At 33.6% G+C, this 5,674-nt stretch overlaps 1 pseudogene; it reads left to right on the top strand.

Moving 5' to 3' along the window:
- The first annotated feature begins 541 nt into the window (after nucleotides 1–541).
- Nucleotides 542–660, top strand: LOC111738141 (annotated as a pseudogene).
- The last annotated feature ends 5,014 nt before the right edge of the window (nucleotides 661–5,674 follow it).

Here is a 5,674-nt window from a genome sequence, read left to right as displayed (position 1 = left end):
CAACACTTACAGTGTCTGTGAGCACAGCAAATTAAGATGTGCTTCCACAGGAAGCCAAAAATAACACCAGCACTCTGCTAACAGAGCGCAAGGAATACCTCCAAGCTCATGAATGAATATTGATGTAAAAAAATGTAAAAAAGTGAGCAACTAGAACTGAGTAGTATATTAGCAAAATTATGAACCACGGCTCAGTAAGATGCATTTTCAGTAAAACCAGGGGTGGTTCAATATTGCGAAACCATCAGTATAATTCATCCTAATAGTAGATCAAAGGAAAAAACTGAATGTTTATCTCAAAGACTCAGAAAAGTCATTTGAAGAAAGTTCTATAGCCATTCTTGATAAAATAGAAATATATAGATACTCTTTGACAGGAGGCTTTCCCCACTCAAAAGTCAGGTTAATAGTGAAATACTTAATATTTCTCTTAATATTATCTTTGAAGTAAGTGACAAGACGTGCCTTCCGAATTGACTGTTGTGGCTTTCTGGAAGTTTTATCCTTTACCAATAAAGTTGTTTAAAAGTAAGGAATTTCAGTATACAGCCATGTCACCCTGAACAAACCTGATCCCGTCTGATCTTGGCTGCTAACCAGGGTCGGGCCTGGTTAGTACTTGGATGGGAGACCACCTAGGAAGACCAGGTGCTGTAGGCATAAAAAACAAAAAATAAGAGATTTTAAGCTGACAAGGTCTTTACAATCTGTGAGATCAACCATGCGTTGCCTCGCCTAAAATAAATAATAAATAAAAATAAATGAAAGTAAGGAATTTCAATAATGGATGGGTGGAGGGAAGCAACATATAATTATTTCCTTATGACATGATTGTAAACTTTGAACAATCTGAAAAAAATCAGCTGAAAAACTTTTAGAGACAATAAGAGAATTCAGTAAGTTACTTAGAAAATTAATATATAAAGTCAATAGCCAGCTAAACATGATATAAAAGAAAATGACTAATTTATTAGAGCAAGAAAGAAGATGAGATACCTTAGGAATAAAAATTCTGCAAGACTTGAGGTTTAAAGATAAGTAATAACAAGTGTTGGAGAAATTGTGGGGAAAAAGAAACTCTCATACACTGCTGATGGGACTGCAAATTGGTACAGCCACTATGGAAAACAGCGTGGAGTTCCTCAAAAAATTAAGAATAGAATTACCATATAACCCAGCAATCCCTCTTCTGGGCATCTACCCCCAAAATTTGAAAGCATTTATCCATAAAGATCTATGCACCCCGATGTTTATTGTAGCATTATTCATGGTGGCCGAGACATGGAAATTACTGATAGATGATTGGGTAAAGAAACTGTGGTACATATATAATGGAATATTACTCAGCCACAAGAAAAGATGAAATACTGCCATTTGTGACAACATGGATGGATCTTGAGATTATCATGCTAACGAAATAAATCGGACAGAAAAAGTTGAGAACCATATGATTTTATTCATATGTGGGATACAAAAGCGAAAGCAACAAATAAACAAGACAAACAAAAACTTATAGACACAGACAACAGTTTAGTAGTTCCCAGAGGGAAAAGGGAGAGAGAGGAGGTAAATAAGGGTAAAGAGGGTTAAATATATGGTGACAGAAAGAAATGTAACTGGATGGTGAACATAGGGTGCAATATACCGGTGACGTCTTATTGAATTATACACTTGAAACCTATATAATTTTATTAACCTATATAATTTTACCACCCCTATAAATTTAATCAAAAAAGACTTGGGGTTCAAATAGTCCAGTTTGATGCCCTCACATGGGGCATGACACAGGAAAGGAAAGACCTTTTTCCACTTCACTCATCCACAGATAGATTGATCAGCCCTCCCGGTTTCCCTGGGACTGTTCTGGGTTAACAGAAAACCCCTCCCTAAGACACAAAATGTCCTGATTTTGTCAATAGATGTGAGATATGAGAAAAAATACAAAACCTATAAGGTAGCCTCCCCCCACACCACATAGAGATTGAAAACAATGCCATCTCTATTTGCTGTCAAATGGGTACATTTCTTATATTTGCTGTCAAATGGATACCCCTCTCTGCATTTGCCACCTGTGTTTTTCCCCCAAGGGCTGCTGTTGGTAGTCATGATTTGCCATTCACCGTAATGGAAAATTTATTGTTGCATCACTTCAAGTGATGGGATTTTATGCAACTTATGTGCGCTATAATTGTGTTAACCATTTGTCTTTAATTTGATTGTGGATTAACTTCTGGGCTTTGTGTGGAGATGCTGGTTTTATTTTTTAAAACTTTATGGAGATCTAATTCACGTACCATAAAACTGACCGGACTAAAGTGTACAATTCAGTGTTTTGGGTACATTCATAGAGCTAAGTGATCGTAACCACAATATAATTTCATAACACTATTATCGCCCCAAAAGATAACACTTACTCATTAAGAGTCACTGCCCTCGCCTCCCCTACACCCAGGCAACCACTCATCTACTTTCTGGACATTTTCCATAGATAGAATCATACAACATGTGGTCTTTTGTGTGATTGCCTTCTCTTACTTAGCATACTGTTTTCAAAGTTCATCTGTTTTCTAATACTTATCATTCCTTTTTACTCTGAATAATATTTCACTGTAAGGATACACCACATTTTATTTAACCATTCATGAGTTGTGGACATTTGAGTTGTTTCCATTTTTGGCTATAATGAAAAATGCTGCTGTGACTGCTGCTGTTTGTGCACAGATATTCGTGTGGACAGATATTTTCATTTCTTTTGGGTATATACCTAGGAGTGGAATTGCTGGGACACAATGTTTAACTTTTTAAGGGAATGCCAGGCTATTGTTCAAAGCAGCTGCAACATTTTACATTTCATCAGTATGGTATGAAGGTTCCAATTTTTCTGTATCTTTGCCAACACTTGTTATTTTCTGACTCTTTGATAGCTCTCCCAGTTCGTGTAAAGTAGTATCTCATTGTGGTTTTGCTTTGCATTTCCCTGATGCCTAATGATGTCGTACATCTTTTCACAGGTTTATTGGTCATTTGTATATTTTTGGAGAAATGTCTATCCAGATCTTTTGCCCATTTTTTTTAAATTGGGTCTTTGTCTTTTTATTATTGCATTGTAAAAACTCTTTCTATATTTTGGATACAAGTACCTTATCAGATGTATGATTTGCACACATTTTTTTCTTATTCAGTAGGTTGTCTTTTTTTACTTCTTGATGATACCTTTTAAAAATTAGTTTTTAATTTTGATAAAGTCCAATTTATTTTTTCTTCTGTTGCTTTCTGCTTTTGGTGTCATATCTAAGAAACCATTATCTAATTCAGGTCATAAAGATTTATTCTCATTTTTCTTGTAAGAGTTTTATAGTTTTAACTCTTCCATTGAGGTCTATGGTATATTTTGAGTTAATTTTGAGAATGGTGTGAAGTAGAAGTCCAATTTCATTTTTCACAGGTGGATCCCTGTTGACCCAGTACCATTTGTTGAAAAGACTATGTTTCCCCCTATCAAATTGTCTTGCACTCTTGTTTAAAATTAATTGACTGTACAAGTAAGGTGTATTTATAGATGCTCAATTCTATTCCATTGGTTTATATATATTGTATTTTTATACCAGTACCAATCTGTCTTAATTGCTGTAGTTTCATAATGTTTTGAAGTCAGAATGTGTGAGTTCTCCAAATTTGTTCTTCCTACTTGAGATAGTTTTAGCTATTATGAATCCTTTGCATTTTCATACAAATTTTAGAATCAGCTTATTAATTTTTTCAAAAAAAGTCACTTGGAATTTTGATAGGGATTACACCAAATCTGTAGATGAACTTGGGGAGTATTGTCATGTGAACAACATTAAGTCCTCTCATGCACGAACATGAATTTCCCTTTATTTAGATCTTTAATTTCTTTAAACAATATTTTACAGATTTCATGTGATAAGTCTTAGACTTTCATTTAATTTATTACAAAGTATTTTTACAAATAAAGTTGTATTTTTAATTTCATTTTCAGATAACTTATTGCAAGTATATTGATTGTGTATAAGAATACAGTTGATTTTTTTATATTGATCTCATATCCTGCAATCTTGCTGAACTTATATATTGGTTCTAGGAGTGTTTTCTTAATGAGTTCCTTGGGATCTTCTATGTACAACATAATATCACTTACGAATGAAATAATTTAGTTTATTTCTTTCCGATCTGGATATTTTTGTTTCATTTTTCTTGCCTAATTGCCCTGGCTGGAACTTCCAGTGCCATGTTGAATAGAAATGGTGAGAGTGGATGTCCTTGTCTTGCTCCTGATCTTGGGGGGGATCATTCAGTCTTTTACCATAAAATATGATGTTAACTGTGGTTTTTCAAAGATGCCTTTTATCAGGTGGATAGAAATTCTTTTCTATTAGGAGGTTTTTGAATGTTATAATTTTTTTCATGAAGAGGTATTGGATTTTGTCAAATGGTTTTTCTATATTTATTGAAATGATCATGTGCTTTTTGTCCTTCATTTTATTAATGTATATATAAATCGATTACCTTGTTTAATTTTTGAAAGTTAGATTAACTATGCATTCTTGAGATAAATTCCACTTCGTCATTTTTGTATGTTGTTGGGATGTTTTGTTTTGTTTTTGAGAAATTTTGCATCTATATTTATGAAAGCTATTGGTCTGTAGTTTTATTTTCTTATGATGTCTTTGCCTAGTTTTGATATTGGTATAATACTGTCCCATAGAATGACTTGGGAAGTGTTCCCTCCTCTTCTATATTTTTTGGAAGAATAAAATATTAGTATTAATTTTTCTTCAAATATTTGGTAAAATTCATCAACAGAGCCATTTAGATCTGGGCTTTTCTTTGTGGCAAATTTTTAAATTAGCAATGCAATCTCTATACTTGTTATAGCTATATTCAGATTTTTTTAATTCTTCTTGAGCCTGTTTTGGTAGTTTGTGTCTATCTAGGAATTTGTTTCAAGGCTTTGATTAATCTACAAAGTTCTGAAAATTTTGATTTTAACATTATTTTGCCACCATTTTGTTTTATGAAGAGCAGATTTATGAAGGTCCTTACTCTGGCAGTCTAGAAGTCCCACCTAGTTCAATTGTAAACACTGTGAATAGTGTGGCCATGTTTTCTAAGAGTTCAAGTAATTAAAATGAGAACAATTACGATACGAATTTCAGTATAATTCATTTATCATCTGAAAAGAAGGCTAATTGACTGTGTACTTTTAAGGACAGATGTAAAGACACATATAACTGGATCAAAGAGGTAAAAAAAATCAAAGCATAGCGTATCACACGATATGTAGAGATAATTTCAGATTGAGCATGGTTGAAGAAAGAGATGTGCAAACACAGAGAGTGACCGAATTTCCTGAGTCTGGATGAGACAAACAAATAGTTCTAAATAAATTGGCCTAGTGTTGTTTTGTTTTGTTTTGTTTTACCTCCAAACAATATAACAGCTTACTTGAAAATAACACCTGCTGAGTAAACTTGGCATACCACACAAAAAACATGTATCATTACATTGTAGTTCCCCGATTGCTCTACGAAATGAAGTGAAGTTTCATTTCTTGATGCAGAGGATGTAACAAATGTGTCCTGTGTGTGAACTAAAGAGAACATTTTTGTAAGGAATGTATTGACCCCTTAGTGTAGTGTGGATTCTGTCAGAT

This window comes from Pteropus vampyrus, unplaced genomic scaffold (genome assembly GCF_000151845.1).
Source record: "Pteropus vampyrus isolate Shadow unplaced genomic scaffold, Pvam_2.0 Scaffold35, whole genome shotgun sequence".
Taxonomy (NCBI): domain Eukaryota; kingdom Metazoa; phylum Chordata; class Mammalia; order Chiroptera; family Pteropodidae; genus Pteropus; species Pteropus vampyrus.
This window is presented reverse-complemented; position numbering and strand designations above follow the sequence as displayed.